Genomic DNA, 15159 nt, shown 5'->3' on the forward strand with positions numbered 1-15159 from the left:
TCACTTCTAAGGGTGACAGGTGAGCCACTGAACACGGGCCACTGAATGTGGACCACCAAACATGGACTGCTAAACACAGACCACCAAACATGAGCCCATGAACATGGGACACTGACCGTGGACCATCACACATGGGCTGCAAACATGGGCCACCTAACACAGGCCACTGAACATGGGCCACCAAGTGTGGACCGCTGACTTTCACCTACTCATCTTGAGGTCAAGGCCAGAAAGAGGAAGCTTTGGAAGGGATGGTGTAAAGGGAACATTCTAGAATAAGATCTCTGACCTGGGCCCTGCTGCTCGCTGATGTGTGGTATCATGGCTGTGATTCCCATGCTCAGCAAACATGTCTTCCTGTCTCTGGGGAAGGATCTGGGTACAAGTGTCATCTTCCTGTTGGTCGGCTGCACAGCCTCCTATCTGGTCACCTGCTTCCCTCCTTTCTCTCTTCAACCCCCTCTTCAACCAGCAATCAAAGTGATTTTTCTGGGGTGTCAATCAGAGCATGCAATTTCCCTGTTTATGACTCACCAAGGACTTTTCATGATGCCTAGAAAAACAGCTTATGGCTCTCAAGACGGTACATGCTCAGGCCCGGCCCTTTGTCTTGGATCCCGTCACCTACCCTTCCCTCTCTCGCGTGGGTTTGCCAAGCCTGTGAGCCACGGCACGCTCCTTAACCTCCATGGTGCTGGTCTGCCTGCACCTCTCTGTGCACCAGCCCCTCCTCACTCGGACCCGGGCACGCCTGTCCTGACCCCCCCCCCGGAACTGATAAAGCGCCCCACGGCCCCGCAGCCCTGCCTGTCCCGACGCATCACATCAGAAACCTCAGGGATGACTCATCCTCACCACTTTCTGTTCCCTTGACCTGCTTTGGTTTTTTTGGCAGTTTGTGTCTGTACCTACAACTCCATTTTACGTTTGCTTATTTTAGACCTTTCCATGTTTAACTGCTTAACTGCTCATCTCTCCACCTGAGTGTGCGTCCCACAGGGCAGAGGCTTCTTGTTCTATTGGTGGCTTCCCCTTCCCGTCAAAAGCGTAAGCTCCCAGAGGGCAGGAAGCTTGACTTTCTTGCCCATCGGGGTATCATCAGTGGCTCAGGCAGTCCCTGGTACAGGATAGATCCTGATACATTTCCTTTTTTTAATCAAAAAGACGGTTTTTTACTGCAGTGGAGAAAATAGGGAAGTAAGGGTTTCAACTCAGCACCCCAGTCCTTGATGGAGAACATCCCTGTTTACTCCATCTGGGCAGTGAGAGGATCTCGGACTTCGGGAAAAACTTCAGCTGATCTCACACACCCCGCCTGTCGCGCCTTCCAAACTGGCCTGCAGCCCCTGTTTGTGTGTATAAGGCACACCCCCAACTCAACTCCATATCCTTCAGAATTCAGCCTGCTGTCACTTCTAGGGGGCCGCTCCTAGAAACTTGCCCATACGCCCTTTAAGCACGCACCAGGCCGTTCTGGAACCGCTCACGCTCCTGTGGCCACCTGCAAAAGCTCTCAGGAGGCAGGTATTGGCCCCCCCCTCAGGAGCCCATCACAGGGGCTCAGCAAACACCTAGGGAATGAGGAAGAAGACAAGTGACTCTGTCAATGAAGCCCCAAACAAACAGAAGGACACAGGATGGAAAGGTAATACAGTGGCCCCCACTGTAAGCGTTTGAGCTGAGACCGTGTTTACTCAAACTCTAGTGACTACGTTTTCTTACTTCTTGTCTTCTTGATGCTCCGGCGTTCAAGATCCTGATCCTGGAGAGCCTCCCAGGGCTAGCCAATTCCTAGAGTGAACAAATGAGTCCCCCAAGTATATGGGTCCTGTACAAACCAACCCATCCAGAGTCCACAGACCCAATCGTCTCTTTATCAAGTATTCCCTGTGCTCTAAATCAGTGCCTGCCAGGGACCAGGCAGCCAAGGAGTTTAGGTTTTGAGAATCTAAAAGATGATTATCAACAACTGTGTGCAAATTACAGCTTTCAAGAGGAAAAGTTCTGCCAAAAACATTGAACCAATGGAACACTTAAGTTTTCCATAGGTGAAAAAATAAATGTAGTCCCATTATTTTTTTTAAGTTTTTTTTTTTTAATGTTTATTCATTTTAGAGAGAGAGAGAGAGAGACAGAGTGCGGGCCAGGGTGGGGGGTGAGGGGGGAGGGGCAGAGAGACAGGGAGACACAGAATCCAAAGCAGGCTCCAGGCTCCGAGTTGTCAGCACAGAGCCCGACGCGGGGCTCGAACTCACAAGCCGTGAGATCATGACCTGAGCCGAAGCCGGACGCTTAACCGACTGAGCTAGCCAAGCACCCAAGTCACATTATTTTCATACTGCCAGTTGATCAGTCAGAGTTGCTTATTTGCTTGATATATGCAGTGGTTTTTTTTAAATCCAGTATAGTTAACATACGACATAATATTAGTTTCAGATATACGATACAGTGATTCAACACTTCCGTACATCACCCAGTGCTCATCACAGCAAGTGCACTCCTGAATCCCCATCACCTATTTCCCCCATCCCCCTGCCACCTCCCCTCTGGTGACCAGTCTGTTTCTTGGTTTGTCCCTCTCTCTCTCCCTCTCTCTCTGTTTTTCCTTTGTTTGTTTTGTTTCTTAAATTCCACATATGAGTTAGATCATATGATATTTGTGATCTCTGACTGACTTTTTTCACTCAGTATTCTACTCTCTAGTTTGGCCCATGTTGTTGGAAATGGCGTGATTTCATTCTATACCACATCTTCTTAATCCATTCATCTACCAATGGACACTTGGGCTGCTTCCGTATCTTGACTATTGTAAATAGTGCTGCTATAAGCATAGAGGTGCACGTATCCCTTTGAATTAGTGTTTTGTAGTTTTGGGATAAATACCCAGTAGTGTGATTACTAGATTATGGATAGGGTAGTTCTCTTTTTAACTTTTTGAGGAGCCTCCATACTGTTCTCCAGAGTGGCTGCACAAGTTTGCATTCCCACCAGCAGAGGTACCACCTCTGAGTGATACCTCATTGTGGTTTTGATTTGTATTTCCCTGATGATGAGCGATGTTGAGCATCTTTTCACATGTCTGTTGGCCATCTGGATGTCTTCTTTGGAGAAATGTCTGTTCATGTGTTCTTCCCATTTTTTAAAATTTATTTTTAAATTTTATTTTTAAATTTTTAAAATTTACATCCAAATTAGTTAGCATATAGTGAAACAATGATTTCAGAAGTAGATTCTTTAATCCCCCTTACCCATTTAGCTCATCCCCCTCCCACAACCCCTCCAGCAACCCTCAGTTTGTTCTCCATATTTATGAGTCTCTTCTGTTTTGTCCCCCTCCCTGTTTTTATATTATTTTTGTTTCCCTTCCCTTATGTTCATCTGTTTTGTCTCTTAAAGTCCTCATATGAGTGAAGTCATATGACTTTTGTCTTTCTCTGACTGACTCATTTCACTTAGCATAATACCCTCCCGTTCTATCCACGTAGTTGCAAATGGCAAGATTTCATTATTTTTGATTGCCGAGTAACACTCCGTTGTATATATCTACCACATTGTCTTTATCCATTCATCCATCGGTGGACATTTGGGCTCTTTCCATACTTTGGCTATTGTCAATAGTGCTGCTATAAACATGGGGTGCATGTATCCCTTGAAACACCTGTATCTCGTGGGTAAATACCTAGTAGTGCAATTGCTGGGTTGTAGGGTAGTTCTAGTAGTGCAATTGCTGGGTTGTAGGGTAGTTCTAGTTTTAGTTTTTTGAGGAACCTCCATACTGTTTTCCAGAGTGGCCACACCAGCTTGCATTGCCACCAACAATGCAAAAGAGATCCTCTTTCTCCGCATCCTCGCCAACATGTGTTGTTGCCTGAGTTGTTGATGTTAGCCACTCTGATAGGTGTCAGGTAGAATCTCATGGTGGTTTTGATTTGTATTTCCCTGATGATGAGTGATGTTGAGCATTTTTTCATGTGTTGGTTGGCCATCTGGATGTCTTCCTTGGAGAAGTGTCTATTCATGTCTTTCGCCCATTTCTTCACTGGATTATTTGTTTTTTGGGTATTGAGTTTGATAAATTTTTATAGATTTTGGATACTAACCCTTAATCTGATATGTCATTTGCAAAAATCTTCTCCCATTCTGTCGGTTGCCTGTTAGCTTTGCTGATTTTTTCCTTCCTGTGCAGAAGCTTTTTATTTTGATGAGGTCCCAGTAGTTCATTTTTGCTTTTGTTTGCTTCCCTTGCCTCCAGAGACGTGTTGAGTAAGAAGTTGCTGTGGGCAGGATCAAAGAGGTTTTTTCCTGCTTTCCCCTTAAGGATTTTGATGGCTTCCTGTCTTACATTGAGGTCTTTCATCCATTTTGAGTTTATTTTTGTGTATGGTGTCAGAAAGTGGTCCAGGTTCATTCTTCTGCAAGTCGCTATCCAGTTTTCCCAGCACAACTTCCTGAACAGACTGTCTTTATTCCATTGGATATTCTTTCCTGCTTTGTCAAAGATTAGTTGGCCATATGCTTCTGGGTCCATTTCTGGGTTCTCTATTCTGTTGCATTGATCTGAGTGTCTGTTCTTCTGTCAGGACCATACTGTCTGGATGATTACAGCTTTGTAGTATAGCTTGAAGTCTGGGATTGTGATGCCTCCTGCTTTGGTTTTCTTTTTCAAGATTGCTTTGGCTATTTGGGGTCTTTTCTGGTTCCATACCAATTTTAGGATTATTTGTTCTAGCTCTGTGAAGAATGCTGGTGTTACTTTGATAGGGATTGCATTGAATATGTAGATTGCTTTGGGTAGTACTGACATTTTAACAATATTTGTTCTTCCTATCCAGGAGCTTGGAATATTTTTCCATTTCTTTGTGTCTTCTTCAATTTCTTTCATAAGCTTTCTATAGTTTTCAGTGTAGAGATTTTTCACCTCTTTGGTTAGATTTATTCCTAGGTATTTTATGGGTTTTTGTGCAACTGTAAATGGGATCAGTTCCTTGATTTCTCTTTCTGTCGCTTCGCTGTTGGTGTATAGGAATGCAACCTATTTCTGTGCATTGATTTTATATCCTGCAACTTTGCTGAATTCATGAATCAGTTCTAGCAGTTTTTTGGTGGAATCTTTTGGGTTTTCCATATAGAGTATCATGTCATCTGCGAAGAGTGAACGTTTGACCTCCTCCTGGCTGATTTGGATGCCTTTTATTTTTTTGTGTTGTCTGATTGCAGAGGCTAAGCCTTCCAATACTGTGTTGAATAACAGTGGTGAGAGTGGACATCCCTGTCTTGTTCCTGACCTTACGGGGAAAGCTGTCAGTTTTTCCCCATTGAGGATGATAATAGTGTTGGGTCATTCCTATATGGCTTTTATGATCTCGAGGTATGCTCCTTCTATCCCTACTTTCTTGAGGGTTTTTATCAAGAAAGGATGCTGTATTTTGTCAAATGCTTTCTCTGCATCTATTCAGAGGGTCATGTGGTTCTTGTCCTTTCTTTTATTGATATGATGTATCACATGATTGTTTTCCTGATATTGAATCAGTTCTGTGTGCCATGTATAAATCCCACTTGGTCGTGGTGAATAATTTTTTTAATGGATTGTTGTATCCAGTTGGCTAATATCTTGTTGAGGAGTTTTGCATCCATGTTCATCAGGGAAATTGGTCTATAGTTCTCCTTTTTAGTGGGGTCTCTGTCTGGCTTTGGAATCAAGATCATGCTGGCTTCATAGAAAGAGTTTGTAAGTTTTCCTTCCATTTCTATTTTTTGGAACAGTTTCAAGAGAATAGGTGTTAACTCTTCCTTAAATGTTTGGTAGAATTCCCCTGGAAAGCCATCTGGCCCTGGACTCTTGTTTTTTGGCAGATTTTTCACTACTAATTTGATTTCCTTACTGGTTATGGGTCTGTTCAAATTATCTATTTCTTCCTGTTTCAGTTTTGGTAGTGCATATGTTTCTAGGAATTTGTCCATTTCTTCCAGATTGTCCATTTTATTGGCATATAATTGCTCATAATATTCTCTTATTATTGTTTTTATTTCTGTTGTGTTGGTTGTGATCTCTCCTCTTTCATTCTTTTTTTTAAAAAAGTTTTTTTTAGTGTTTATTTATTTTTGAGACAGAGAGAGACAGAGCATGAACGGGGGAGGGTCACAGAGAGAAGGAGACACAGAATCTGAAACAGGCTCCAGTCTCTGAGCTGTCAGCACAGAGCCCGACGCGGGGCTCGAACCCACGGACCGTGAGATCATGACCTGAGCCGAAGTCGGACGCTTAACCGACTGAGCCACCCAGGCGCCCCACTCCTCCTTCATTCTTGATTTTATTTATTTGGGTCCTTTCCTTTTTCTTCTTGATCAAACTGGCTAGTGGTTTATCAATTTTATCAATTCTTTCAAAGAACCAGCTTCTGGTTTCCTTGATGTGTTCTACTCTTTTGTTTTGTTTTGGTTTGGTTTGGTTTGGTTTTGATAGCATTAATTTCTGCTCTAATCTTTATTATTTCCTGTCTTCTGCTGGTTTTGGGTTTTATTTGCTGTTCTTTTTCCAGCTCCTTAAGGCGTAAGTTTAGGTTGTGTATCTGAGATCTTTCTTCCTTCTTTAGGAAGGCCTGGATTGCTATATACTTTCCTCTTATGACCGCCTTTGCTGCATCCCAGAGGCTTAGCGTTGTGGTGTTATCATGTTCATGGACTTCCATATACTTTTTAATTTCCTCTTTAACTGCTTGGTTAGCCCTTTCATTCTTCAGTAGGATGTTCTTCAGTCTCCAAGTATTTGTTACCTTTCCAAATTTTGCCTTGTGGTTGATTTTGAGTTTCATAGCGATGTGGTCTGAAATATGCACAGTATGATCTTGATCTTTTTGTACTTACTTAGGGCTGATTTGTGTCCCAGTATATGGTCTATTCTGGAGAACATTCCATGTGCACTGGAGCAGAATGTATATTCAGCTGCTTTAAGATGAAATGTTCTGAATATATCTATTAAGTCCATCTGGTCCAGTGTGTCATTCAAAGCCATTGTTTTCTTATTGGTTTTTGGATTAGATGATCTATCCATTGCTGTGAGTGGGGTGTTGAAGTCTCCTACTATTATGGTATTACTATTGATGAGTTCCTTTATGTTTGTAATTAATTGATTTATATATTTGGGTTCTCCCACATTTGGCACATAAATGTTTATAATTGTTAGGTCTGCTTGGTGGATAGACCCCTTGATTATGATATCATGCCCTTCTGCATCTCTTGATACAGTCTTTATTTTAAAGTCCAGATTGTCTGGTATAAGTATGGCTACTCTGGCTTTCTTTTGCTGACCATTAGCATGATGGATGTTTCTCCATCCCCTTGCTTTCAATCTGAAGGTGTCTTTAGGTCTCAAGTGGGTCTCTTGTAACCAGCATATAGATGGATCTTGTTTTCTTATCCATTCTGTTACCCTATGTGTTTTGATTGGAGCATTGCATCCATTGATGGTTAGAGTGAATACTGAAAGATATGAATTTATTGCCATTATGATGCTTGTAGAGTTGGAGTTTCTGGCGGTGTTCTCTGGTACTTTCTAATCTTTTGTTGCTTTTGATATATATTTCCATCTTTTGTCCCCTCAGAAAGTCCCCCTTAAAATTTCTTGCAGGGCTGGTTTAGTGGTCACAAACTCCTTTAATTTTTGTTTGTCTGGGAAACTTTTTATCTCGTCTTCTGTTTTGAATGACAGCCTTGCTGGATAAAGAATTCTTGGCTGCATATTTTCCTGATTCAGCACATTGAATATATCCCACCACTCCTTTGTGGCCTGCCGGGTTTCTGTGGATGGTCTGATGCAAACCTGATCTGTCTTCCCTTGTATGTTAGTGACTTTTTTCCCTTGCTGGTTTCATGATTCTTTCCTTGCCTGAGTATTTTGTGAATTTGACTATGATATGCCCTGTTGATGGTCGGTTTTTGTTGAATCTAATGGGGATCCTTTGTGCCTCCTGGATTTTGATGTCTGTGTCTTTCCCCAGGTTAGGAAAGTTTTCTGCTATGATTTGCTCACATAGCCCTTCTACCCCTATTTCTCTCTCTTCCTCTTCTGGGACCCCTATGATTCTGATGTTCTTCCTTTTTAATGAGTCACTGATTTCCCTAATTCTTAAATCGTGCTCTTTTGCCTTAATCTCCCTCATTTTGTCTGCTTCGTTATTCTCTATAAGTTTGTCCTCTATATCGCTGATTCTCTGTTCTGCCTCGTCCATCCTTGCCACCACTGCATCCATCTGTGATTGCAGCTCAGTTATAGCATTTTTTTATTTCATTCTGGCTAGTTTTTACTTCTTTTATCTCTGCAGAAAGGGATTCTAATCTATTTTCAACTCCAGCTAGTATTCTTATTATCAATGATTCTAAATTCTGGTTCAGATGTATTACTTGTATCTGTCTTGGTTAAATCCCTGGCTTTCATTTCTTCGTGCTCTTTCTTTTGGGGTGAATTCCTTTGTTTTGTCATTTTGAAGGGAGAATAGGAATTAATCAGGTAGAAAAATTGAAATTAAAAAAATTAAAATAGAAAAATATTAAAATTAAAAATTAAATACACACACACACAAATCGAATAGATGATGCTAGATCCTAGGTGTGTTTTGGTCTGGGTGTTGAAAGTGGTTTGACAGATTAGAGGAAAAAAAAGGGGGGGGAAGGAAAAAAAAGGAATTTCTTTGAGAATTTTAAAAAATGAATACACTGAAGTAGACTAAAATAAGATAATGGGGGTAAAATAGAATTTGAAAAAATATATACAAAGTAAAGAATGTAGTAGAAAAAAATAAGGAAAAATATTTTAAGAAGAATTAAAAATAAATATGAATTTTTCTTTTTCTGTATTTAAAAAAGAAAAGAAATAAAGATAAAAAAGATAAAAAAAGAAAAACAAAGAAATCGTTTGAAAATTTGAGGAAGTGAATACACTGTAGTAGACTAAAATAAAATGATGGAAGCAAAATAGAATTTGAAAACATTTACATAAAAAATATAGTAATAAAAATTAAATAAAATTTTTAAAAGAAATTGAAATAAAAATGAAGTTTTTCTCTTTCTGTATTCAAGAAAAAGAATAGAAATGAAAAAGAAAAAAGAAAAAGAAAAAAAGAAATTGTTTGAAAATTTGAAAAGGTGAATACACTGAAGTAGACTAAAATAAAATGATGGAAGTAAAGTAGAATTTGAAAAAATTTACACAAAAGTAAAAATACAGTAATAAAAATTAAAGAAAGATATTTTTAATAAAAATTGAAAATAAAAATGAATTATTTCTCTTTCTGTATTCAAGAAAAAGAAAAGAATTGTAAAAGAGAAAAAGGAAAAAGAAAAAAAAGAAAGAAAATTGAATAGATGAAGTAGGACTGCTAATAGATTGAATTAGGACTGACATTGCTTCGTTTTCCCCTAGAAGTCAGTCTATATAGCTCTTTATAGTCCATAAATTAAGCCCGCGGTGAGACTTGTGTTCTTGAAGAGCGAAGTTGGCCCAATTGGGTGGGGCTCAGTGTAACGGCTCCGCTCTCCACTAGGTGGCGCTGCTAGCATGCTGGGGTGGATTGTTGCGGAGCTTGTAGGTACGCATGCGCGGGAGCGGTGAGCCTGCCTCCACGCAGCTACCCAGTGTGTTCTCCCAGATCAGCAATGGTGCACTGGTCCTCCGTCTTCAGCTCTCGTCCACTCCCCGCTTTTCCACTCTCCGTGACCAGGCCCCAGGCAGTACCTCTCTCCCGAGTTTTGTCTCAGATGCGGCTGTTTTCCCCGCCCCTTACTTCCGAAGGACTGTGGCTTTGCCCCGTTCCGCCCCTCTGCCGGAGGCTCTCACCGAGCAGTGGCCGAATGAGCAATAGCCGAATGTCGGCTGCACCCAGGAACACCCGCTGGACCCTGCTGCTGTTGGTGCCCTGAGACTGCGTCCAGGTGCCAGCCCGTCCCAGAAAAAGTTCACGAGACAGTGTAGCAGCAGCGTCTCAGGGATTATGGAAAATCCCAACACACATCCGGCACCTGGCTTCACCCTTAATGACCTTGCCCCAGCACCGGCGAATGTGGCCGCCTTCCGGGGTCTGCTGGGACCAGGTGGCTTCAACAGTCTCTCCCAAATGCCCTTCCAGCAGTGGAACCGCTTTTCCCCGTGTGGCCCGAGAACCTCAAGGACGCCACTCTGTTCCTGGGGATTCGCCCTTCCCACCAGAGCACTTCCAGGTATGGAGGTGTGGAGTTGCAGCCTTCGCGCTCCCCTTGTTTACAGTCTTAATGGAATTTAAACCCTCTCCTTTCTCCTCTCTCCCTTTTTAGTTTAGTCCCTGCGGCTGTTTCCAATTTTCCACTTTCTCTCTAGCTGCTTTCGGGGAGGGGTGCTTTTCCCGTATTCTCCCTGCCTCCCCAGTCTCTGTCCTCTCTTCGCCCTCAAAAGCGGTTCTCTACCTTTTGCGGCTTCTTGCTCCCCCAATTCACCTGTCTGCGCCGCATACCTGCTGAATTCTGTGGTTCAGGTCGTGCAGATTGTTGTGTTAATCCTCCAATCGGTTTTCTAGGTGTGTAGGATGGTTTAGTGTTGGTCTGGCTGTATTTCACGGGCGTGAGACACACAAAAAGCTTCCATGCTGTTCAGCCATCTTGGATCCTCCCCCTACATTCTGTTCTGCCCATTTTTTAATCGGATTATTTGTTTTTTCGGTGTTGAGTTGTACAAGTTCTTTATATATTTTGGATACTAATCCTTTATTGGATATGTCATTTGCAAATCTCTTCTCCCATTCAGCAGGTTGTCTTTTAGTTGTGCTGATTGTTTCCTTAATCTTTGACAAAGCAAGAAAGAGTGCCCAACATAAAAAGACAGTCTCTTCAAGAAATGGAGTTGGGAAAACTGGCCAGCCACATGCAAAAGAATGTAACTGGACCACTTTCTCTCACTCTACACAAACATAAACTCAAAAATGGATTAAAGACCTGAATGTGAGACCTGAAACCATAAAAACCCTAGAAGAGAGCATAGGCAGTAATGTCTCTGATATTCGTCTTAGCAACATTTTTCTAGATATGTCTCCTGAAGCAGGAGGGGAAAAAATCAAAAATAAACTGTTGGGACTACATCAAAATAACAAGCTTCTGCACCGTAAAGGCAGTGTTTTTTTAATGATCTTAATACTTTCAGACCATGAAGGCATGAAAATAAGGGGCAAAAATTAAACTAAAACGCCTGGAAGAACAGAACAAGTGTTATGACGTTTTTCATAAATTAACTGTGCAATGGCTAAGAGTTATCACTGAACAGCCTATGGTGTAGGTAGAACACTCTAATTTTAAATTCCTTCAAATAAGATATGGGCATTGAAAATACAGGTCCAGAATCAATTTATTTCATGGAAAGATAATTCAAATCAAACCTTTAGTTGTTGGAAATGTGGAAGGGTTAAAGGCATCTAACAATACAGAATAACTGTCTTCATTTTGCACAAAGGTTAAGAAAGAAGATTCTGAGGTTGCTGAAGGGCTTGCTAATTTTTGACACCCCCTGCTTTCATTCCTGTCAATAATCCCGTGAGACATTTTTTTTTTAACAATGTCTTGAGACAAAGCATAAGAATAGTTAGATTCGAGTATTCACTGACAGTAGAACTATTCTCATATTAATGTAAATATTAACCAAAAAAAAGCAAACTTTAACTCCAGATGTGTCCAGACATTTATAGGCCTTTCCTGTGGGTTATCACTGTGTCACTAATAATTTTTGTTTAATCCCAGGTGAGGAAGTACAGAATGTTACAAACAGAACAATGATTGTCTATGTTCAGGGCCTGTAAACTCACTTCTAGCGAACAATGTGTGTGTGGAGACATTCTCTTTCTTATTTCTGTTCTGATTATTGAAATTATATTTATTGCAATAATAACAATACATGCAATAAGTTATTACAATACATGTATTGCAAGAACTTACATTTATTGAAATGTTCTTTTATGTCTGTTGGATCTAATAATAGAAATAGGATTGATCATTTGTACGTTTTCAAAGGACATCAGGAGGTTGGCACACACACTTCAAAAGAAAGTGTTTTCACCAGGGGGCGACTGGGAAGTGTTGCTCTGAAGGATGTGGTTGCCAGGAGGGAGGTGGAGGGCAGACCCCGGGTTCTGTTGGCAGGTAGGATGGGGTGGATGTCGCCTTTTGTATGTGGTAACATCTTTTCTCCAATGTAAGTTTCCCTCGGGTTTTGGATTCTTCTGTTTTCTCCAAAATCACTTTCTCTTTAGTGGGCACAGTGGTAAACCATCTGGCATCCCTGGCTTGGTGCCCAGAAGGCATCATTCCCAGGAGTAAATGATCCCAGCTTGAGGGGCATGCTGTCGCCCCCTAGTGGCGGGAGACGCACTGCCACTCCATCACCAGGGGGATGGCCTTCCTCTCTCATTGCTCTGCAGCCCGAAAAACTCACGTCCCTTCTGATAAACATGAAAACCCCACACTCGTATCCTCCCCTCTTCCACCCAAGGATTCTTGGGAATCATTGAATTTGCTCCATATTTTCTTCAGGTGAGATTTGGTCCAAACCTCCTTGAAGGTTGTAATACAAAAACAACAATAAAAATTGTTTTCGTTTGTCAAATACAGATAATACCGGAGCCTTGAGTGTGCTTATGTGAGCAGCTACCTCACTTACAAGAGTCGTATTCCCTTATGGGGACACACCTTCCTGATTGCCCATTGGTATTCCAGGTCACGCTGAAGGTCCCTTGAACAATCCTGGGGACTAATTATTTTTAAAAAATGTGTATTTATTTATTTTGAGAGCGAGAGAGAACAGGAGCGCGTGTGAGTTAGGGAGGAGCAGAGAGAGAGAGAAGGAGAGAGAATCCCAAGCAGGCTCCGTGCTGCCAGCGTGGGATGGTGACCTGAGCCGAAGCCGAGTGGTTTTCTTATTATTTTACATTGTGGGGTATAAAGTGCAGTGATGTTAGCTTTTCATTGCTCTTGCTTCTCTCCCTTCCCTCCCTCTCTCCCTCCTCTTTCTATAGCTCGCCCTCGACCTGTCTGGTCTTGGGGACGGACCGTGATGTGCATCGTGATCCTGTAGCACCGAGTGCGTACAGGCAAGTCAGGACAGCCACCTGGGTCACCTCCTGTGATCCACGTGCCGGTGGGAGGTGAATGCGTGGAGGAGGTGGGTGTGCAGGGAGCAAATGAAGCCCCACAGCTGCTGGCCGCTGGGCTTCAGGGAGATCCCAGTCCTCCCCTGTTACCCTACGGTCTCCTGGGAAGCAGTGCCCATGGCTCTATTTCCCTCTCCTTTTGTGTAGGGAAGGAAATGAGATGACACAGGGAGGGGCTGTTTGAAATGGGGAGGCACTCGTGGTGTTACTGTCCTGGAGTGCTCTTACCCCCTCCCATTTGGGGGAGGGCTTTCTCTGTTTGCTTACTGCTGGGGGCTCATCTACAGAAATATCCGAGCAGGGGATATCCAGAGAAGGCACAGGGGGGCTCGGGCAGGAGCAGGTGCCTAGAGCACACCTGTGCTGATTCAGGAGTATCCGGCTTAGGCGAAAGTTGGTGTTGTGAGACTGGGGCTGGGGCTCCTTGGCTTTCACATTGACCTCTGCCCGCCCACTGCAGCTGGGCTGCCCCTGGGGCAGCCCACAGGTCATCACCTTCAGCTATGACTCTGGGCAGGGAAGTCAGGACACAAGACGCCACTTTCCCTTCCGCTCCCATTGGCAGCCTGCGCTTGAGGTCTGGGAGCCGCACGGGGCCGTCTACACGCACGGCTCCACCACCGGTCTGTGTTCCTGCCCCAGGCGGACGGGCTGAGGCATCTGAAGCCAACGTGCCAAGGACCTTGACGAGTTCTGGCTGCACAGGGGCGTCCTGCCAGGCGGAGCAAAGATAGCAGGAAACTTCGTGGAGAATTTGGCGAGAAGTCCAGTAGAAGTGATCCTTGACGCCCCTCCTCTGCCTCCTCCCGGCCTCTTTATTTATCCATTTTTAACTTCTAGACATAATGGACATTTTTACAAAGGCTACACGTTGTATTTGCCAGGTTTTGATTGAAGCGTGATTTGCAGGACATGAAAAGCACAGATCCTGAACGTCCAGTAGGATGAGTTGACAAATGCGTTCACCTCTGTCACCCACGTCGCCGTAAGATATGGGATGTCTCTGCGGAGCCCCAAGCTTCCCCTTCGACTCTCTGCAACTCACTCCCCACCTGCCTGGATTCTGCTCATGATCTGGCCGTGAGGTCAGGACAAGTCCCTAGCAAGGCAAAGACCCTACGTTTCGTAATCTGATCAGTGTGTTCCTATATTTTACTACCAGTAGTTCTGAACTGTCAGCTCACACAGCTTCTATTGTGGTTTATTTTTCTTTCTTCTTTTTTTTTAATTTTTTTAATGTTTTTATTTATTTTTGAGACAGAGAGAGACAGAGCATGAGCAGGAGAGGGGCAGAGAGTGAGGGAGACACAGAATCAGAAGCAGGCTCCAGGCTCTGAGCTGTCAGCACAGAGCCCGAACTCATGGACCATGAGATCATGACCCGAGCTGAAGTCGGACGCTTAACCGACTGAGCCACCCAGGCACCCCGGTTTATTTTTCAATAATAGTTCCCTACGACCTTTGGTGCAACAGTGGGCATTAGCCCCCCAGGAAGAGCGAACCCTGTTCCCTGGTTCAAGACAGGGAGGGAGGCACACGTGACCTGTCTTGTGCTTGGCCCAGTGCAGGGACTCCATAAATTTCCTTGAAACAGTGACTAAGAGTCAACGCTGGGAACAAAGAAGGGCTTAATCATTTACTGGGCTCAGACCTTGCGGCTCACCTCTGGAGGTGAGCCGAGAGTCAGAGGCATCGCCCGGGCAGCAAGCAGGAGTCCCGGCTTGTGCAGCACGAGCACGGAGTCTGGGAAGGGTGAGAAGGCTGTGTTTGTCACGAGCCGGTGAGCCGCTGAAGTGAGGCAGGCGGTCTCCTGCCCTCACACAGAGGAGGGTCTGCTGCTTGGACACCTGGGGCCTGGCTGACCCTGGAGGGCCTTTCCCTACTCCAAACGCTTTCGTGTACGAGCCCACCAGACCAGAGCCCACAGCGCAGCCACCTCCACCATCAGACTCTCACACTCGGGGCCACTGTGCACCTGCTGTATTAACCCCAGGGTAGG

Source organism: Lynx canadensis, chromosome B1 (assembly GCF_007474595.2).
Source record: "Lynx canadensis isolate LIC74 chromosome B1, mLynCan4.pri.v2, whole genome shotgun sequence".
Lineage (NCBI taxonomy): Eukaryota > Metazoa > Chordata > Mammalia > Carnivora > Felidae > Lynx > Lynx canadensis.